The sequence below is a fragment of the Octopus bimaculoides genome, chromosome 14 (genome assembly GCF_046866305.1).
Source record: "Octopus bimaculoides isolate indiv1 chromosome 14, ASM4686630v1, whole genome shotgun sequence".
Classification (NCBI taxonomy): Eukaryota; Metazoa; Mollusca; class Cephalopoda; order Octopoda; family Octopodidae; genus Octopus; species Octopus bimaculoides.
Window position 1 is genome coordinate 60,125,454 of NC_142941.1, and position 24,146 is coordinate 60,149,599.

At 36.5% G+C, this 24,146-nt stretch overlaps 1 protein-coding gene across 13 annotated transcripts in view; it reads right to left on the minus strand.

The window, feature by feature from the left end:
- Nucleotides 1–24,146, minus strand: part of LOC149132790 (uncharacterized) — a 168,177-nt gene that overhangs the window by 74,986 nt on the left and 69,045 nt on the right. For 3 of the 13 annotated variants that reach the window (XM_089363116.1, XM_089363114.1, XM_089363110.1), the window contains exon 1: nucleotides 15,528–16,592. The exons of 8 other annotated variants lie outside the window; for them this stretch is intronic. The gene's annotated coding sequence lies outside the window, so the exon portion shown is untranslated. Of the gene's footprint in view, nucleotides 1–15,527; nucleotides 16,656–24,146 lie in introns of those variants that run through there. 2 more of the 13 variants (XM_089363119.1, XM_089363107.1) reach the window with 1 other exon arrangement.

Genomic DNA, 24,146 nt, shown 5'->3' on the forward strand with positions numbered 1-24,146 from the left:
AACGACCATTACAAATCTCGACAGTCCTGATCGGTCAAAGTAAACCATTTGGATGGTACATGTCACATGGGCTTACGAAGTCCATATGGCAAGCACCAATGTTATGGAATCCAGCATAAAAAAAAAGAAGAAAAAACTTGCCAAAAGTTTTTGATCAAAGACAGTTGGAGATATGATAAAATGTATCCAGTCCAAGCTATAAAGTGATTTACATTAACCCATTAGCATTTAAAATGACTATATCCAGCTCAAATATCCTACCTCTTTCATGTTTAAATTGGCCAGATCTGACCTCTCATACCAGATTTACAATGTCATTCTAAAAATAAGCAATCACATCATCGACATTTTGGTGCTATGATATAATGCATGATTAATTGAAAACTTTGTGAATAAATAAGCATTACACTAGACAGAGTGATCCAAATGCTAAATGGTTAAAGAAAGAAAGGACAGGGATGATGTAGGATTGTTAAGGAGTCTCTAGTGGCAGCAAAATAATAAAGTTGACCCAGTCCGTGCCTTAAAGTGGTTAGTGATAGGTTAGCGATACAGCATCCAGCCATAAAAGTCAAGAAAACATGACATACACAACTAGAAAGCATGTTGGGCAGCAAGATGATTGGCAGTGGGTGCAGGAGTGGCTGTGTGGTAAATAGCGTGCTTACCAACCACACAGTCCTGGGTTCGGCCCCACTGCGTGGAACCTAAAAAAAAAAAAAGGTGGCGAGTTGGCAGATACGTTAGCACGCCGGGCAAAATGCTTAGCGGTATTTCGTCTGCCATTACGTTCTGAGTTCAAATTCTGCCGAGGTCGACTTTGCCTTTCATCCTTTCGGGGTTGATAAATTAAGTACCAGTTACGCACTGGGGGTCGATGTAATCGACTTAACCCCTTTGTCTGTCCTTGTTTGTCCCCTCTATGTTTAGCCCTTTGTGGGCAATAAAGAAATAAGATGATTGGTGGTGTCAAGTGGTGAGACATTGTGTGACCAGTCCGATTCATGCCAGCACGGAGAAATGGGTATAAAAGAATGATGATGATGATGATGATGATGATAATGATGCAGATGCAAATATATACAAATGCATAAATGTACATACACTCACCATCATTGTAGATAGGCAGAATTGTGAAAGCGTTTGGCAAAATGCCTTGCAGTAGTTCATTATGATCATTTAAGTTCTGAGATCAAATCCTTATGAAATCAACTTTGCCTTTCATTCTGAGTGGTGGTGGTGGTGGGGAGTCAGTTTAATATTCCTATAAAACAATCTTAATATGAAAGGAATTGTGATAGAAGACTAAGATATTATGCTTATTTTTACATCTTTTCTCTCAAGGGTTTCTAATATAAAAGTAGTTTACATATTCATAATTAGTCTCACCATGAGTCACCTTGGGCGTAAAAAACCTAAAATCCTCAGCTGCTGACCTTAGGACTTCAGACTAAGTCCTTGACCAACTTACTTTCCTTAGTAACCTTTACTATAAGAGTATGACACGTCATCCATGCATACGCCCAACACAAAACATAAAAGCATGCCACTTCTCCTTCTTCATATATACATACAGATCACCAGCAGTCTACCTCCCACACACAGCCCCTCGTTCCCGATCACCGTTTGTTATCTCCCCCTTTCTTAGCTCTCCTGAAATAAGAATTTCTAACTTCCGGTCAGTCATTGTTATGATCGGCCATTATTATGATTGACCGTTGACTGAACACTATTCAATTTTTTTTCTCCATGTTTTTCTCCTTGTCTCCGTATTCTTTCTGTTGAAGAGCGTAGCTCGAAACGTCAAAGACTTTCCGTATTCCCGAGCGTCATACTAATATATACTTTTGTTATTTACACCACCTGTCCTCGTCTGTTGTTATTTTTTGTATATTCTCCCATATATATATATATATATATATATATATATATATATATATATATATATATATATATATATACCTCTCTTTCTCTCTGTCCCTCTCTTTCTCATGCAGGCACACATCAACACAATCAATGTTTACAATGTATATTATTTGCTTTCTCTATCTTCTCAATCTCACTTTCAATTTCACAATTGCACCGCACACATTCTGCTGCTTTCTATTTTGCTACCGGTCCTCACCCACAGTCATATTTAATTATCATGTAGTATTGCAAATTGACCAAATAATTAAAGCAATTGACATTCATGAGACAATGAAAGAGCCTCAATATAGTTAGCCAACCTGCTAGAGCTAACAGTCAAATCTCTCTCATATCAAACCTTACTATCTTTAAAAAGATGGCATAATGTTGCACAAAGTATACCATTCTTTTATTGTTTCACAATTTCTAACCATTGAGCCATGGCTATAGTGGGGCATTGCACCTTCAATACCTATTTTAATCTAGAGCTTAATTCATAGATCTCTTTTTATGAAGCAGCAATGGGATATAAAGGGAATATATAACAAGGCTGGCCTTTTGAATTAGAAGGACAAGTTATCTGACAGCAGGGTCATCATTGCAGCATTTTAGTCCCCTGAGTAAATCAAGTCCCATCATATTTATTTAATGACAAACCACAGCATATATAGATTAGAAACCGGTCCCTAGACCCATGAAGTAGCAGGGCAAATCAATGCAGTGGGCTCTATAGTATTTATTTATTGACTGAAAGCCATAACATACATAGATCATAATTGGGCCTTTAGACCTGTGAGCCCCTGAGCAGCTGCTCAGTGAACTCATGCCTTCAGATGGCCCTGTCTGACAGGATTCCTTACAGTTTCAGTCTAATTTCACTGACAAGGTATGGGTTGACCAGAGTCTAATGTGAACTTCAGACTGTATCAACGTGACATTATGCCTCTCAAGTAGATTTTAAATTGAAGGCATTCACCTCCCGTTACCTTGAGAGTATGTGTAGATACCTTGTCACCACCATGTTTTCTCTTTTTCTAGCTGGGGTAGCTATGAATCTCCTTTACAGCAAGACACCTGTTCCTGTTCCTCTTATAGACATTAACCTCTCATTACCTGTCATAAAGGGGTCTTGCCTTGTAAGTTACATGGCAACCTCACTAGAGCTGGTGCCACAAAAAAAAAAGAAAAAGCACCCAGTACTCAGCACAATCTATAAAGTAGATATTAGAGCTTGGCACAGTCCTTTAGTTTGTTGGTTCCTGTTGAACTGTCCGACCAACGCCAGCATGGAAAATGAACATGCAATGATGATGATGGTGATAATATTGATGATGATGATCCTATACTGTATTTCTTCTTCTTGCCTTTAACCCTCCAACGCGGAGTATAGGCCACTTATAATTGGATTCCATGTTGCATAATTTCTCGCTTCTGTACTTATACTCTGCCATGAATGTCCCCCTTTCTCTAGTTTCTTTTGTGTTGATCTACGCCACAAGTTCTTAGGCCTATATTGTATGCTTCCATAAAATTTCCATCAGCTCAATTTCATTCACAAGGTTTACATTGACCTGAAACTATAGCAAAAGACATTTGTGTAAGATTCTATGCAGTGGTATTGAACCTTAGACCTCATGATTCTTAACCATTTGGCCATGCCTGATCCATTTCATTGCTATACATATCCTTGCATACATAACATCGCACAGATGTCTTCCATCTCAACTGCCAGCCTCTTATCATCAGAGAGCGTTTCTAGTCATGCTCTAATAATACTGCACTTGTAAAACAAAATACTTAACACTGCCTTCATAAATAGAAACCCAGCAAATGAAGGAACCTCCACATGGTCAGCCAACATGCTAGAAACAACACCTGAATATTTCCTTTAAAACTTATCTTAGCATCTTGAATTAGGAAAGAAAATATGAAATAATGTTGTTTAAAATACTTTTAAAATGATGGAATGGTTAGTGTCCGGAATACCTTGATCATAGGTCTGCACAAGCAGGGTTGACCTAGGGTTAAATAACAACATCAACAATGCAAACAGACCCTTTGTGGGAGCCCTTAAGTGGGGTTTCCCAACTTAAGAGAAATTGCAGTTTAATCTTCCTTAAATCTTACCTTACCAAATTAAACATGGAATGACACATTGGACAATGTTGTCCTAGATATATTTTGTCTGAAAATAAGAATGGAATGGTCATGGCTAGAATGCTATTGATCACAAACTTGTTTCTTCAGAGCTAACCTGAGGCTAGACAGTAATGTCCCAAATGAAGAAGTCTCTAAGCAGTTACTCAACCTGCTAGAAATGGCAGTCAGATCCTCCCGACTCACACTTTACTGTCTTAGAAGAGGAAGAATAAATTGGCCATTGTAGAACTAGACATACAAAAAGACTGGGATGCCTTTGATCATAGGCATGTTCTGTCAGAGCTGACCAGGGGCTAAAGAAGAAGAAGAACACAAATTTTCCCTTGATATTCTTTTCTACTCTAGGTACAAGGCCTGAAATTTTGGGGGATGGGGGCAGTCGATTAGATCAACCCCAATATGCAACTGGTACTTAATTTATTGACCCCGAAAGGATGAAAGGCAAAGTTGGCCTCGGTGGAATTTGAACTCAGAACATAAAGACAGATGAAATCCCGCTAAGCATTTCGCCTGGCGTGCTCATGATTCTGCCAGCTCGCCACCTTAATTTTCCCTTAATATTATCACACCCAACATATAAATGCAATGAAATAAAAGCACTCAGAAATATTCCACATAGCTGCATGAGTTGCTAAAAATAGCAGTAAAATTTCCCCCTCAAGCAACACCTTATCATCTTAAAAAAAGGAAAAACACATTGAATTAATGTACTTCTGGATATACAGTTTGAAAATATAAAGAGTGGTGGTCATAGCTAGAATGCATCAATCACATGTCTGCTTAATCAGAGCTAACCTGGGGTTAAACAAAAACAACAGCAAATTACCACAAATGAAATACCACCTGGACATGTGAAGGAATTGCTGGTTGTCATGGCAAAATCTAAGGCAGCACATACAAAGTCATTTGATCTGCTAGAAATAGAAACCATATCTCCCTTTTATATCACTTGATAACTAAAAACAAAATGGAAGGCACATTGCATAATGTAATTTTAGACAGATTAAATCTGAATAAAGATAAAATGGTAACGACTGGAACGTTTTAAATCATAGTCCACTCGATCGGGTAGGACTGACTTGGGGTGTGGATGGGAGAAGCAAACGCACAAACACATACGCAGCAGATGAATTTCATATAATGGGTGATTGAGGTTAAGCATAAATATAAGCAAAACAAACCCTTTGTTGTTTCAGTTTGACTAGATCTCAGGTATTTTAAAATCAACATTCACACTTCTTTACAAAACAAATATTTTGTAAATCTACCCAGACACTAGTAATATGGTTTCATAATAGCATTTTACATTTACTAAGATATTCCAGCAATTATATGACCACTAAATATGATATATACTTTAATGACAAACTGACCTTTCGTACACAGTCTAGTGATTACAGCCCACTAGCAGATGTTTTACTGTTACCAAACACTCCGCCCACTGCATGTCCACTACCATATATTTTATGGTCACCAAACACTTCAATCACTGCATGCCCACTACCATGTGTTTTACGCCAGCCATTATATGTCCACTACCATGTTTTATAATCACCAAATATTACAGACACTCCATGTCCACTGACATATGTTTTACAGTCACCAAACATTCAAGCCATAAAATGTCCCTGACCATCTGTTACAATCACCAAACACTTCAGCCACTCCATTACCATTGACATATTTTACAGTCACCAAAGACTCCAGACACTCCATGTCCCCTACCATATGTTTTACAGTCACCAAACACTCCACCCATAAAATGTCCACTACCATATGTTTTATGGTCACCAAACCTCCAGCTGCTCCATGTCCACTACCATATGTTTTACAGTCACCAAGCAGTCCAGACACTCCACGCCCACTAACATATGTTTTGCAGTCATCAAACACTCTGGTCATTCTATATCCAACAACCATATGTTTTACAGTTACCAAGCACTCCAGTGATAAAATGCCCATGACCATCTGTTACAATCACCAAACACTCCAGCCACTCCATATCCATTGACATATATTTTATGGTCATCAAAAACTCTAGACACTTACTGTCCACTGCCATATGTTTTACGGTCATCAAAAACTGTAGCTATTCCATGTCCACTACCATATGTTTTACAACCACTGAAGATTCCAGCCAATCTATGACCACTACCATATGTTCTATTGTCACCAAACACTCCAGCCACTCTATTTCCATAACCATATGTTTTACAGTCATCAAAGATTCCAGCCACTCTATGTCCACTACCATATGTTTTATGGTCACCAAACACTCCATGTCCACATGGTCACCAAATACTCCAGCCACTTCATTTCCATAATCCTATGTCACCAAAGACTTCAGCCACTCCATGTCCAATACCATCTTTTATTGCCACAGATACTCCATCCATCACAAGTCTGGGTTATATGATATATAAATTCGACATAAATATCAAATAATATCAATGTTCCTTTTGATGTTCCATATAGTTTAAGATAAATCATTTATCAATGTCTCAGCTTAGCAGTTCACTGGAGACCTCCTGCCCACATACTACTCAAGATTGATTGACGTAGACTCCACCTACTGTAATAATTACATTATTTATGTGACATAACATTATCTGCATAGGTGTATATGAATATAAGCATATGTAAGTGTGTGCGTGTTGCTGACGTGCTAGTGTGGGCATGGTTGTGTGATATATTGACAAACGCTTGTTTTGTGCTATTCATGTAGACATATATATATCTGTGCTGTGATTGTTGTTGTCCCAGATGAACCTTGATGAAGCAAACATATGATCAAAGAAGTTGCAGCCATGACCACAATGCCCTTTTTGAGATATCTGGGACTACATTATTTCATGCATCCTTCCTTTTCTAAGACTGGGTGATGTATTGTGTCCTTCAGCAAAACACTTCATTTCACATTGCTCCAGTCCAGTAAGCTGGAAAAAATAAGTAATCCTGCAATGGACTGGTGTCCTATCCAGGGAGGAATATACACACCAGAGAAACTGGGAAGCTAGCATTATGCTGCTTATGGAGCAATATGGATTAACCAATTGTCCAATGGGACAATGGGATAATGATTAGAACAACAATAACAAAATACATGTGAATGGTTGTGTGGACAAGCTATTAAACTACCAACCAAGTGTTTATGAGTTCATACTTTGTTAGTGTTTCAATATGTTTTTGGGAAAGAACATCCCTTTTATGTGTTCAGTGATGTGTTCAACTGGCATCAGTGAGTATCTGTTTATGTAGTCCTTTGACTTTTAGGATAGTGATTCTAGAATGTTATCTGATCTGGTAACCATGACAGCTAAATGTCTTTCATCAAAGATCAGACATTTCTTAATACTTAGGACATGCAAACAATCTAAGGAACTTTCCTATGTTAAATAGCCAAAATCTTTCTCTACAATCTCTTCTATATCCCTAACATTTTTCAAATGATTACCACACAAGCAATCAAGGGAGCTTTTATGTTGTTTGATCAGCCCAATATAACAGCTAGTATTCCCTTAAGAAACTCATACTATTTTGAAAATAAGGATCACTCAAGACAGAGAGGGAGCTTTCTTTGTTACCATTTGACCTACTCAATTTAGCAACAGGAGTTATTTCAACAAATTATTCTGTCTTTAAACTGGGGACATACATATCTTTTTAAATATCTAAATCATCAGACAGCATCCTTCATGATAAACACATAAAGGTAAAACAGTCACAACTTGAATGCAAACCAGCCTCACAAATCAATTTGAGTCAGAGATTGGTGTGTCTAGTATTACTCAATCAATGGAACACTCTTGTGGTATCAAGAGACTGCACAAAGATGACCTGGTAGTAGTAGAAAGGTGAGAGGCACTCAGCAAATATTGAGAATGTCAAATACAATTGAAACTATTATCCTATTCAGTAAGTTAGTGCAGGGAATTCTTTTCTCATTCACTTAATATTTCAAAGCCCTAATGGCTGATCCCATTGTCATGTGACTCACAATCATTAACCAATGAAACATGCTGCTGTATGTTACAACTTGCCCAAAAGGCATTTGTGTTAGTAGATACTACTACTACTACTACTACTACTACTACTACTACTACTACTACTACTGCTGCTGCTGCTGCTGCTGCTGCTGCTGCTGCTGCTGCTGCTAATGATAATGATGATGGTTCTATAGCCTCTAATTTCTTTAATTCAAGGTACTTTTTAACCCAATATTCTACATACAAGTACTTATAGCTTTATCTGCTTCGAGTACCACAATCATAAACAATTGATATATGTACAGACACACATACACATGCAGAGAGAGAGAGAGAAAGAGAGAGTGAGAGAGAGAGAGAGAGAGAGAGAGAGAGAGAGAGAGAGAGAGAGAGAGAGAGAGAGATAGAGAGAGAGAGAGAGAGAGAGAGAGAGAGAGAGAGAGAGATACATTGAAAGATAGACATAGTTGAGTAGAAGAAACATTACTTAATTCAAGCATAAATAGAAACTATATTGATGTTGGTGGAGGCGATGGTTGAGTTGGCAGGGTTGTATACGGTGTTAAGATTATATTGATGGTTTCAATACCAACATTATTGGTCCTGGAATACAGTCACAATGGTCTAACTGATGGTCATCATGTTGATTATGGGGATGATGTTGGGAGTGGTGTTGCATCTCTACGATAATGACTACAACTATGTTGATAATGATGATGATGGTGGTGGTAGCAGCTAATGCCTTAGTGATAATGATGGTGGAGATAGTGATGCTACAAGTGCCGTCAAGATCGTATTGGTAATCAAGTAGAAATGTTATTGATGCTGATGACGAAGCAACAAACATATGGATACATGACACATGTACAAAATGTTCATAGACACCTTTATATATTTATAGAAAAACTTGAATGCATATTACGCATATACATAATCATGCATCAATACATACATACACACATTCATATAATGTTTATATATATATATATATATATTTATAAATATATATGCATACAAATATATACACATACATGTGTTCACACATATACATACATAGGTATATATATATATATATACATACATATGCATGTATATATATATATATATATATATATATATATATATATATATGTGCATATGTATATATATATATATATATATATATATATATATATATATATATATATATATATATATATATATATATATATATATGTATATATATATATATATATATGAGCGATTATTTAAATGACAAGGGAGAACTTCAGAGTTAATGAAGTTCATTCCATTATTCCATTATTCCTCATTCCTTTGTCATCCATGTAGTCTCTTATTACACTCTGTACTCATCTAAAGCTTTTTTCTGAAACATATGTTCTAACACCTGGTCATTAGTATCACTATGCCCAAGCGAAATATTACTATATATATATACACACATACATAACAGACAGATGCACATATGTCAAACAAAATGGGATTTTAGTTTTTTTCATTATTGAGAGTGCACAATTCAATGGGTAGCTGGTGCTATGACTTGTGTCTAAGACAATTAGATAAGTAGCAATGAAGCACTTTAATTTACAAAATTAAGAAAATATGGAAGAGTCAATACAAGTGACCTTGTGGGGCATCTAGATGCTTCGGCAGCTGTTCACCTTATCAGCTGCTGTTGAACTAAAGACAGTTATGTCACCACAGAATATATATAATATATATATATATATATATATATATATATATATATATGCATATATATATATATATCACTTCTTGACATGATGAGTAGTTGCAATATAAACTGAGCACAAATGGTCAATAGAATGAAATAGTTGCCTTATATATTAACAGGAAATAATAGCTATTTTGGAAAGGTAGTGAGAAATGCACATATACACATACATGTATATACATGCACACACACACACACACACACACACATACATTTATATACATATCTATGTATGTGTGAGTGTGTGTATTATAAGCAGTGTCATTCATTTCCAATATTCTGCAAAAACACACCTGGCCATGCTTGGAAACAGGTGAGGGTTGGTGACAAGAGGGGCATCCAGCTGTAGAAAACCTGCCTCAATAAACTCTGCCTGACCCATGAAAGCATCAAAAAGTGGAAGTGGAAACAATGATAACGATGATAATCACACACACACACACACACACACGCATTGTATATTATACCACATGCATATATTTAACCCTTTAGCATTTAAACCAGCCATATTCGGCCAAAAGTATTCTGCCTATTCTATGTTCAAACTGGCCAGATCTGGTCTCTCACACCAACCCTACAATATGGTTTTAAAAATTAACAGCTACCTCATCAAAATCTTATAGCTATGAGATAATGCATGATTAATTCAAAACAATGTGGATAAAAGAGCATTAATTATGGCAGAATAATATGAACACTAAAGGGTTAAAGCTTGTTTTTATGTAAAGTTAAATAAAAAAAACAGTTGACCATTAAATTGAAGACTCACTCAATATTCTTTAGGAGTGTGTTATATCTATTATTCTTTTTTTACAAGATGAATGTTGTCAGGGACTGCTAAGTTGTGGCTTCCTTGCCATCATCAGACAGACAATGGCAAATAGGCTGAAATTTTGAAGTCACTGCGAACCTTTTGCTTGTAGCCTTATGTTTAGGGTATTCAGTTCACGGTAACAATGTTATGGATTCAGTTTCTGAAGTGGGTGGCACTTCATGTCCTTGAGCAAAATACTTCATTTCACATTGCTTCAGTTTAGCTCAGCTGAAAATGAGCACCAGCCAAACTGCTGGTAGTAGCCCCATTCTCCTCCTCCCTGCTGTCAGACCCTTGATATTTCATCATGTCAAGTGTAAGAAACCTTGGGCAACTCTCTTCTACTACAGCAACTCCATGCTGACCAAAGCCTTGTGAGTGGATATTTTTGATTGAAACTGAAACCCATTGCATATGTAATGGTTGTATGTGCATGTGTGTATGTGTGTGTGTGTGTATGTGTGTGTGCATGTGTGTGTGTGTATATACATATATGTATGTGTGTGTGTGTGTGTGTGTGTGTGTGTAGTCTTGTCAAGATATCATGTGATGACTGTAAAAAAGCATCATCATCAGACAAGTTGTTTGTTTCCAGAAAGACCTGTCTGTCAATTAGAAACTATTACCTTGCCTGGAAACAGTTGAGGGTTGGTGAGAGGAATGGCATCTGGCCATAGAAAATTTGCCTCAATGAATTCCATCTAACTCATGCAAACATGAAAAAGTGGACGTAAAGTGATGATGATGATGATGAAGATGAAGAGGACATACATATATTTATATATATTAACATATGTGTATATATATATATACATATATATTTAACTTTGGCAAATAATTTTCCATTACAATCCACATGTCCAAATTTGATTACATTGTAACTTGCACATATGTCTTTGAATCATAGTTTTAGGTGGAGAGAAACTGTAGAGATAGAATCTGTTCGGTTATTGTGATACACAGGAGAAGTCTAGTGACCCATGGCCAAACTTTTCTGCCCTTGTATTAAATGTATTAAAGGAATAAGGGTCTACAGGGTCTAATGTGTAAATAGTTTCAGTGACGATTGAAATACACACACACATACACACTCACAAGTATATATTTAAATATATATGTAGATATAATATATATATAAGATGTATGTTATGCCCAAACGTCCATAGACATTTGGATATGTATTGATATACATATCACCATCTTTTTATGTCTGCTTTCCATACTGGTATGTGTTAGATGCATCTTTTGAGGCAATGTTTCTCAGATGGATTCCCTTGTTGCCAGCTATTTTGGTTATCTTTCACAATATCAGGGACGCAACGAATATACTCTAATAACAGGATACACAACAAATATATATATATATATATATATATATATATATATATATATATATATATATATGAATATATATGTGCATATGTGTGTGTGGGTGTGTGTATATATATGTACCATATTTTAACATCTACTTGTCCATACTTGTATAAACTGCATGAAATTAGTTGAGACATTATATATAGAAGATATATATTCTGGAAAGTCAAGTATCTGATTTTGGGATTGAAAACTAACTATACAAATCACTAGACTGGATGGATGATTCTGCAGAATACTGTATACCCCACCTGCTCCATCCAGAGTGAGGACCTAATACTGTAACAGCTTAGGGTTCAAAGGTCCAAAACTTGTTAAGGCCTTGCCAAGAGTCCTCAGAGAACTACAAGGGGTAGCTGTAGATGTGTTCAAAGGAATTATAAACAAATTATATATGATATACCAGATGAAACAATAGCACAGCTAGAAATGCAAAAGAGGGCAGCGCCATCCAGCTCACTACTTCACCAGGACCGATTCCAGAAACGGGACAAGGAAATGAGTCTAAAATAAACTAGTATTAATGCCACAGTCTCTAGCTGAAGTCAACTATATATATATATATATATATATATATATATACTTAGATTGATAACAGTGATGGTAATAAGAATTATTAGCACCAAAATGTAAGAAGGTAAAAATCTCACATACTTGCATCATGTAATGTTGATGGAATTAACTCAAGATGGCTAGAATGTTATTTCATAATTCTGCTTTCTTTATTTTTTTGTTTTTCCAATACATGCGTAGTTTTCGTATGAGTGCGTATTTTTACTCCTAAATCTATACACTAAAACAACCATGTGTCACCATTAAAATATATACTTCTACATACATACTTATATACATCTGTGTATGTGTGTGTGTATATATATATATATATATATATATATACACACACACACACAGACACATATATATGTATATATGTGTATATATATATATATATATATATATATATATATATATATATATATATACATACACATCACCTCTTTCTGATTTTTCTAAGAATTTTCATTCTGTTGTTGGTGTTTCGTTGAAATGCCTATATTGTCCAGGATTCTGTGCTTTTGAGATTTTGATCAACAGAATTTTCATGCAAATTAAGAAATTTGTTTTGTTTTGGTATTCTTTTACATAACAAATGATTTTATTTTTTTTTAGTTTATTTTTAAATTGTTGTTCTACATCTATGTCTTCTAATTATAAAAAAAATGATAAATTCGTTAAATTAAGTTTTGTTTGTATTAATTTTGTATGTCTCGTTTTGTCTTTTATCATTTTTGCAATTTATTATTAATTTTTGGGGGTGGAGAGGACTGAGGGGGTTAATTTCGTTCTTATTTTATTCCATCTCGTTGCAATTACGTTGCTTTTTTTTTTCAATCATTTCCCAAATTATCTCCATCGGTTTTGTTCTAAGACATCGAATCTAGATAGGTTAGGATAGATGAGGCAAAGAATGAAAAATAAAAAATTAAATTAAAAAAAAAAATTAAGCAGTGTGGGTGGAGTGCGAGGGTTAGGGGTGAGCTGTAGAAAAGACAGAAATTGAAATATCTGATGCGTCATTGATTACCGGCATAGAATGTTCCAGAAGCACAGGAAGTCGGGAGATAACGGAAGCTAAACAGTCAGCTGTTCTGGAAATTGCCGCTTTTTCTACTATCGGCCAGTACTGGCATTTGTGCTTTTGTTGTTGTTGTTATTGTGGTCATTGTTGTTATTGCTGTTAAGGTGAGCCCCGAATGAGTACAATCTATAATCAAAGATCTTCCTCAAGTAACCAATCAACATATTTTCTTAAAGATGGTAGAGAGCAAATGGAAAGATGACGTTTAGCTTGGCTGCTGTTTCTAGCAAATTCAGTGGTTGTAGAGACACTGCCTTACTGGCTTGTTATTATTGTAGTTGTTGTTAGTAGTGGTGGGTGTGGTGCTGGTGGCAGTCATCATCATCATCATCATCATTATCACCAAAGTCTAGCATCTGCTTTTTCTATAATGGTATAGAACTGGGCATTTTGGCAGCAAAATGAATTTCCATTCCACTTGGTTTTGCATCATCTTGTCGATGGTGTTGGTGGCACTGGTTGTGATGATTGTGATAATAGTAGTGGTGGTAGTGGTGGTGGTGGTGGTGGTGGTGGTGGTGTTAGCAGAATGGTAATCTGTTAGTAGCAGAACTATTGATGTTAGCGATGGTGATGATAGTAATAGTGGCTATTGACATTTATACCCCTAGGTCAAGCCTGATCAGGCAGACTTATGATCAAAGAAGATATTCCAACCATGACCATCCCGTCTCATCAGTTTTTCAAAAATACCTCAAACTACATTATCCAATGCATCCAATTTTTTTTTAAAGATGGCAGGGTATGATTCGAGGGGGACATAATTACTATCTCTAGCATATTGAGCAACTGCCAAGAAATTTCCATTGGTGATAATAGTGAATTATTGAGCTTGTAGTGGTAGACAATGGTAGAAGTAGTGGTAGTAGTAGTAGTAGAACAGGTGGTGGTGGTCAACAGAGTAGTAAAGGTCATAGTAAGTATAATAAAACAGTATAAATGTGCACGATGCATTTGTGTGTTTGAGTGCGTGATGGAAAATGCAGTTGGTTTGGATAAAATACAGTAAATTAGAAAAACATAAATGCATGACAGCAATGTCCACTGTGGGTGTAGCGTAGTGACCTTCATCACTTGTCATGTATTACTGCCATTGTTGGTTTACCGCTGTTCTTTTTACCGATGCTGGTGTCGGCTTTTCAGTGGTGTTGGCGGATGCCGGCTGGATGAGTGTAAGGACGCATGGTAGAAAGAGGGACAGAGAGAGAGGGACAGAGAGAGAGGGACAGAGAGAGAGAGAAGGTAATGTTAATTTTCCAGTTTCTGTGTGTATGGGTGTATATATATATATATATATATATATATATATATATATATATATATATATATATATATTTATACAAATAATAAATGAGTAATAATACAAATATATATTTATATATATATACACACACACATACACACACACACATATATACACATATATACACACATACATATGTATATATATATATATATTTATATATGTGTATGTATATGCACATATATATGTATACACTCACATGCCCCCCCACACACACACACAGAGTCTGACTCATGCAAGCATGGAAAAATGGACATTAATTATGATGAGGATGATGAAATATGTGTATGTATGTATATAAGTATATATATATATATATATATATATATATATATATACGTTTATATTTTGTTGTTGTTACTGTTGTCATATTGTCATATTGTCACCTTTGTTGGTGGCAACTCCCTAAAATAGAAAACACCCCTTCTTTCTCCCTTTCCCCTTCTTTCTCCTTTTCCCCTTCGTTCTCCTCCCTTAACCCCCCATCAGGTAAATCTGTAAACAAAACGAAACGACAAATTTCAGGTGTGTGTGTGTGTGTATGTGCATATGGGGGTTGCTTATTACGTTTTAAAGAACAGAGTTGAGAAAATAGCAAATATACATACACATCAGGATGGTGGTGATGGTGGTGATGGTGGTAGTAGCTGTTGTTGTTGTAGTTGTTGTTGTTGTTGTTGTTGTTGCTGTTGTGGCGGTGGTGTGGCAGTGTTGGAAGCATCTGTGGCAATGTAGTAAAGGTGGCGAAGGTGGTGATGGCAATGTTGCTGTTGTTGTCGTCGTCGTCGTCGTTTAGTATTTCCTCATAGCACACTCACACACTCACACACACACACACACGTACGCACGCACACACACACGCACACTAGATGTCTAGATGTGGCGTTGGTGGTGGCGACAGTGTTTCTTGCTGTTGTTGTTGTTGTTGGTTGTTGGTTGTGGTTGTGGTTCTGGTTGTGGTTGTGGTAGTGGTGTTCTGTTGTCGTACTCTCTCAAACCACACCAGTCCAGTATGGGGGGTAATGATATTGGTATATTGGTGGTATCAGTGGTAGTTGGAAGTGGTGAGGAGAAAGCAGTGATGATGGTGGTGGTGGTGGTGGTGGTAGTGGTGACGATTTTGTTGTTGCTGTTGTTGTTGTTGTTGTTGTTGTTGTTGTCGATGCTGTCATCGTCGTATTTCCTCACAACAGCCTGGTTTTTGTGGTATTGGAAATGATGATTGTAGTTTGGGTAAGTAGAAGGAAAGATGGAAGGAAGACAGGAAGAGAGAAAGGAGAGGAAAAGGAGGGTGGTGAAGTGTGGGTTGTATGGAGGAGGGGTTCGAGGAGTGGTGGGAGGAGATGCTGCAATGCAGTAAGAGACTGACATTAAGCTTGAATGGTGGTGGTGGTGTCGGTGGTGGTGGTGGTATTGATGTCGGTGGTGTTGTTGGTGGTGTTGTTGGTGGTTGTAGTGATTAGGGCTGTGCTTATGGTTATGGTGGTGGTGTTGGTGGTGGTGGTGGTGGTGGTGGTGGTGATGTCCCACCTACTGCTGTAGTGAGACGACAACTATTGCCACTGGTTTGCCACACGTACTGTGCAACACGCCGTGCACTATGCCAAACCGCACCGAAGATCAATCTGCACATATGATTGCTGTCTTTTGTCCTTTATATATAGATGCGTTGTAACACCAACGAGAACAACAGCAGCAGCAGTAGCAGTAGCTGAAACAGCAGCAGCAGCAGCAGTAGCAGTAGCAGCAGCAGCAGTAGCAGTAGCTGAAACAGCAGCAGCAGCAGCAGTAGCAGTAGCAGCAGCAGCAATTGCAAGAATAAAAGCAGCAGTTGCAACAACTAATACAGCAGCTAGAGAAAAAAAGTAACTGCACCACCTGCAGCAACAACAAAATACAGAAACAAAAAAATGAAGGTAACAGCAGCAATTAACAGTAATTAGCAGCAGCAATTAGCAACGACAATGAAGAACACAGGTGGCAGCAGCAGCTGTATTTCTAGTGAAATCATTAGTCACGTCGTCATCAGCAGCAATAACAACAGCAGCAGCAGCGTCAGCATCTGGTTGTAGCAGTAGTCATAGTAATAACCATAGCAGCATCAGCTGTTGCAGCGACATCAGCAACAAGTGAAGCAACAATAGTAGAAAGAACAACAACAGTCACAGAAGGAGCTTGTATGTTATCACTAGACCTGCCCCTGTTGTTGTTGTTGTTGTTGTTGAACCTCAGCAGAGACCTATGATCAAAGGTGCTGCTGCTTGGCCACCCAGTCTTTATTAGACAGTGTATCTAGGTCTACTTATTTAATGTGTCCTTTTAAAAATGGCTGTAATTTGTGATTTGAGGAAGATTTGGCTGCTATTTCTTTAGAAACTGTTATAAACCTGAAGAAAGCCAGAAGCTACACAATGGCTGAAATATTGCGAATACTAGTTTGAAAATATACCAGTGTTCAATAATGGTAATTCCTTAAAAAGTAGATGATTCACAAGGTCCCAATGTCTCAGAAATAGTGGTGGTAAGCCAGTGGTTCCCAATCATTCTTTTTGTCTCTGGACCCCTTTGATTCCTATTTTTCTTAGGGTTGGGACTCTTATATTCATTCAATGTCTAAAAATGCCTATTATGATTAAATATTATTAGAAATTGTATTTAAAAAAATGTTTAAATGTTTTGAGTATTGTAGAAGGGTAACCAGTTAATTGCACATAAATTTTACCAACACACCTTTATATGGACCCATAAGGTGGTCATTAGGACCCCTGTTGAGAACCACTGTGATAAGCACATGAACTGGGGGAGGATCATTATATAGTCACAAAACATATTTCTTTCAAAAAGCTCTGTAATGTTCTGTAATGGAATAGGTGCCCCATCAACTAGTGAAGAAGCTTGCATATTGTCTCTTGCCTGTTCAGTGTAGTCAGTATAATTCCATAGAACCTTTGAAATATGGAACTATTTGAACAAAAAGATCCCCACTTAATTACTGAAAACCCCTCTAATGCCTTTGAAATAAGGGTCACTTGAACCTATAAAAAAGCTTGCACATAGTCTCTGAAATGGTGGTTCTCAAATAGTGTGTTTTAACACACTGTAGGTTTTAAAAAATATAATTTCAGGTTTCAGAAAATCCATTTGAGTGTTGAAAAATAGTGTAATTATATATTTTTAATATAGTGTTATAAATTTAGAAAAGTAAAAAGTGAAAGGAACTGAAAAAAAAAATGAAAATGAATAAAAGAAAAAAGGAAGTTAGTAAATAAATAATCAGCTATACATTGTGCCAAGGGAAGCTTGTGTTCCCCTGTGAAAATTATCAAGACACTCCAAAATACTCACAACCTCACGGTGGGTGACTGCAGAGCTGAGTTGCCGGTACAGTCAGAAAACCTCCTGAGTATAATCTGATACATCATGAGGCAGGAAGTTAATAAAGTCAAAATTCTTGTCAACCATCCAGCATCTCTTTCCATCAATGTCTGAGAAGATACAAGCTGAAAATTGTAATTTATCAACAAATCACCTCATTCAGCTACAAATGCAGTAATCCCTATTTTTACTGCAGTACGAAGGACCTGAGATGAGATGGATGAGTTTTTAATAGTGTTGTCCTATACAAAGTATTGTTCTTCAGCCCAAATCCACTGGGCTTCTTTCCATCATCCTTCAACAAACCCAATGGTTCTGGAGTCGGGGAAATATTTACCCCTACTAGGGCTCATTTAATGATTAGGTTTATCTCATTGTGGTGATTAGTGTGGCCAACATTTAATCGACATGATACATCATGAAGAGTGCTAGGATCATGGGACTTACCACAACAACACCTCATTTCCTCACATACACAAATTCCATGTTTGAGGATGATGCAGAAGTAGAGCTCAGCCAAGCTTAGGAAGGCACCAATGTTTGCCACAAACAAGGTATCAACTCAATCTTCTGAAAATTTGGCACTGAAATAACATTGGTGGCACCCTGAGTGTTGATAAATGTGTTATTAATAATTTTATTAAACACAAGTGTGATGAATGAAAAAAGGTAAGCAATATATTGTTTTCTTAAATTTTTTTCTTTTTGACTTCTAGTGTACCCCAAGGTTAAGAAAAAATTGACGACTACAACAGTAGACTGTTCATAGTAGTAACTAAAGTCTCTCTCTTCATTATCGTCATCATCATCATTATTTAACATTCTCCTTCTATGCTGGCATGGGTTGGATGGTTTGATAAAAGCCAGCAAGTCATAAGACTGCACCAAGCTCTACTGCATGGTCCTCTATGGCTGGATGCCATGGGTCATGTGAAACATTTGGAATTTTCTTCAGAGCACAATGTATAGCCTTAAAATTGGAAGGATATATTGGATGTGGTGGTTTTAGACATAATATGCCTGAAAATAAGTTGGGGATAGTTACAGCTGGAACACTTTTGATAATAGGTCTGCTCAACTTGTGCTGATATGGTGCGTTACAAATTCGGTGGTGACTGGTTCAAGATAATGTAAGTAGCCAGAAATTTTGTGTACCTTTTAAGGAGTGAAAAATTTTACAGTCAAAAAGATATCTGTGGTTATGTGGGTATATGAGAGAGAGAGAGAGAGAGAGAGAGAGAGAGAGAGAGAGAGAGAGAGAGAGAGAGAGAGAGAGAGAGAGAGAGAGAGAAAGAGAGAGAGAGAGAAGCTTGAGAATATATTGTTCTCTGAATTACAATTTTGATTATTTTACACATAATATAAAATATAACATTGTTGTTTACAGCCAGGTCATTCCTGATTGATTAGATCAGATGTAAATATCCCATATTTCTTTACATCTATGTCTGTCATTGCCATCATCATCACCATCACCATCATCATTGTCATCATTGTCATCGTCATTGCCATCATCATCATCATCATCATCATTATCATCATCATCAACATCATTACCTATATTGTTCAATATGTCCGAAGTGATTTGATGGCAATTAAGCTGCTATTTCTAGCATGTACATCAACCATATAGAGGCTCCCTTATTGGTTCATGATATGCTCATTTACACCTGACTGGTATATATATATACATACACACACACACACACACACATATATATATATATATATATATATATATATATATATATATATATATATACATACTTTGTGTATTTTATACGTATGATTTTGTTTGTTTTGGGTCTTACAGTGAAAACCACACACAGGCCACACAGGTGTGTGTTGACCACATAAAAGTGACATAGTGCTTGCTGATGATACAAACCTAGGAAATCCTATACTTATCAAGCTAAAGTCACAGAATTATAATAATGTCTCAAAGGTCAAACTCCACTGACCACTCAAATGTTTAAGAACAAATAAACCCAAAGGTCATAGATACTAAATGATGGTTGCCCAGATTAATATGAAGATTTTTTTCTCCAAGGTTTACCAACACCTTAAATATTATATCATATGAGATTTAAGCTGACTCCATACACATCATATAGACAATATAAAGGTCATACTGAATCTATGAAGGTCATGGTGATCCCCAAGGATGTTGATTTTTGAGATCAAGGTGATGATGATAATGAATATTAACAGGATTTATATTGAGTCTATGAAGGTCATACTGATCTCATGAAGGTCAACCTGACCACATAAGAATATTATCTCCATGAAGATTAAACTGGTTTTATGAAGGCAGTCCATCATACACACATCAAACCCTCAATGTGAAGGTCATAGTAATTCCATAAATCCAATAAACATGTACATATGAAAACGAGTCTCATTTTTTGGCTATGGAAGCTGTATGAAAGCCATATTGGTCATATAGCGGTTAGAGTGGCCTCTGGCTTTACTTTGACTTTCATATGGTCTGTATGATTTCTGTAGTGTGTGATATACAACCTTGCTTGACTCACATAAAACACATTCACTTTCTACTCCATGGTTGAGTTGTCAACAGTAGAAGAGCATCTATCCAGAAATAAAAGCAATTGATCTGACCACAAGCTATCCCACCCATGCAAGAATAGATACAAAGTTGAAACCCTGCCATGCATAAATACACATGTCTAGTATATACATGCTTACACACACACATATACACATATGAGCATACACCACAATCTATACACAATTACTATAACATGCAACCTATGATAAATAAATGGACAATAAGAATGCTACTACACAGTTGCTGAACTTGCTAGATATAGCAGTGAAATCTCCTTAAAAGTACATTCTATTGTCCTAAAAAGTCAAGGGCACATTGGATATTGTTGTCTTAGATATGCAATACTCTCAGAAAGGATGAGAGAGTCATATCTGGAAAGCTTTTGGCCATAGCTCATAGCTCTACTCAGCCAAGACTGACCTGAAGTTATACAACAACAACAGTGATATTTATTTTAATGTAAGGATTACTTGAAGACAAGAAGCATGCATCATAGAATCAGATGTGGTCTCAGACAGGTTGATATAAAAAATGAAGAAATCAAATTCCTTTCATCATTGTCATCATCGTCATCATTGTCGTCGTCGTCATCATCATTATCATCATCATTATCATCATCATTTAATAACAGTATTCCAAGCTGGCATGGATTGGACAGTTTGACAGAATCTGGCAAGTCAGAGGACTGCAGTGAGCTCCAATATCTGTTTTGAAATGGTTTCTATGGCTAGATTCCCTTCCTAATGCCAGCCACTTTACAGAGTGTACACAGTAACAGAGTAACAGTGCAGAGTGTAAATAGTAATTCAATATAATGATATGCCAGTGTGGTTGAATTATTTCTCTGTAACTTTCAAATATAATAAGACTTTAGAGAGAGGGAAATTTTAAAAGGAGAGACTGAGCATGGACAGATATGAAAATATGACAAGGAAAATAAGGAATAGAAATGAGAGCAAGAGTAAGAATGAGAGGCAAAGTAAATATGTGAAAGTGAAAGTGAAAGTAGAGATGGGGAAGTTGGGAAGGTGAAAATGTGAATTAGATTCAAAGAAGGAGAATCTCTAGAATAATGTTACTTGACGAGGTATGTAGCTCAGAGAACAGGGCATCTCTTCAGGTCAAGTCACTACTTCTCTACATTGAGAGGTCACAGCTTTGGTACTATAGACATATAATTAGAATGTTGCAGGAAAGGATCACAAGGCAGATTCTTCAAGCTGAGCCAACCAACAGGGGACTTAAGAGTAGACAGTATGTGAGATAATTGAATAATATCCATAGTCTCAGTTAGGCATATTTGGGAATTCATTGGGAAAGTTTAATAATGGTGGCTTCTGATAGGTTCCTATGGCAGACGTGCCTGAAAGCTCTACCCCAACAAACCTCTCAGCAATAGTAAAGATAAGGATAAAGCATACCTTACAAGCTCTATGGAGTCATAAGGACTGGTTTCCCAGTTTCTGAACTCGGAATCTTGGGGTTAAGAGTGCAAGCTATTAACCCCAAGATTCTGAGTTCAATTCCAGGCAGTGACTTGAATAATAATAATAATAATAATAATAATAATAATAATAATAATAATAATAATAATAATAATGATAATAATAATAATAATAATAGTAATAATAATAATAATAATAATAATAATAATAATAATGATAATAATAATAATAATAATAGTAATAATAATAATAATAATAATAATAATAATAATGATAATAATAATAATAATAATAATAACATTGAAAAATACTTTAAGAATGAGAACCCAGGCTTGAAATTTCCCCAAGACACCTGATGAAGACTGGAGGGTATATCAGCTGAAGATGAGGACAAATATCCGTCGAATGTAAATAATGTAAATTATGTAAATAATGTTCATAATTCCTCATGTCTTAAATATAGAACTGTATTTACTCATATTAATTCCAGCTGAGTAGACAGGAGTAATGTGAAGTGAAGCATTTTGCTCAAGAACACAACATGCTGCCTGGCCTGGGAACTGAAACCACAATGATCTTATGCTCATAAGTCTGACACCTTGACTACGAGCCCACATGCCTCTCAGAAATAGTAGGCAGTGAAAATGGATGGATGGAAGAAAGGGAGAAGAAGATTAACAGTGTTATAGAATACTTTCATTATTCCAATGTTTCCGAAGTCGACTTCACCTTTCATTCTTTCAAGGTTGATAAATTAAGGACCAATGAAACGCTAGGGGTCTATGCACTCAACTAGTCCCCTCCACAAAATTTCAGGCCTTGTGCCTTTAGTAGAAAGGATTATTCCAATGTTTAGCAACTAAGGGGAATCAACATGAGATGCTAAAAGTGAAAGTGTTTTCATTTCTTGGAAATTGAAGTAAAAACTATTTGAATTAGAGAGCTGGTGAAAGAAAGAGTGAATGCATTTCTTTAAAATCGATAAAAATACTTGGAAACAAATAAAAGGAAAGTAAAAAGTAATGTTTATGTGTGTATGTGATGTGTGTGTGTGTCTGTGTGTGAGAATGTGTGAGTGTGTGTGTGTGCATATGTGTGGAAATTTCTTGGAAATTGACAAAAACAGATGGAGACAATAAAAAGCAAGTAAAACTATTTGGAAAACTCTGTGTGTGTGTGTGTGTGCGCGCGCGCACGTGTGTGGTATGTGTGTGTGTGTGTGGGTGTGCGCGCACGTGTGTGGTATGTGTGTGTGTGTGTGTGTGTGTGCATGACTATGCATGCATGCATGTGTAGGTGTGTGTGTGTGTGAGAGAGAGAGAGAGAGAGAGAAGTGTGTGTGCATATGAGTGAAAGAGAGAGAGAAAGAGAGAGAAAAGTGTGTGCACGTAAAAGGTGAGAGAAAATGTGTCTGTGAGAGAGTGGGAGAGGGGAGAATGTGAGAAAGAGAAATCGTTTAGGAGAGTGAGAAAGAGAGAGTGAGAGAAAGAAACTGTGTGTGTGTGTGTGTGTGTGTGTGTGAAAAAGGAAAAAGATATCAAGGATGACAGGGAAAAAAATTAACACAGCATATTAGGGAGAAAAGAGGGTTAATATCTAAAATAAGGAAAATAATATATAATAACCAACCATGGAATGAAGAAAGAGTAGATATCCCGGAAAAGTTGGTAGACATTGTGTTGCATGAACAGAGCATAAGATATATTGTAGACTAAGTCAGATTGTAGACACACCAGCAGCAAGATAAGCACAAAAATGCTCAAAGTTATAGACTCAGACAATCTCAAAAGACACTTAAGGAGATCAAATGGAGAGAGAGAGAGAGAGGGAGAGAGAGG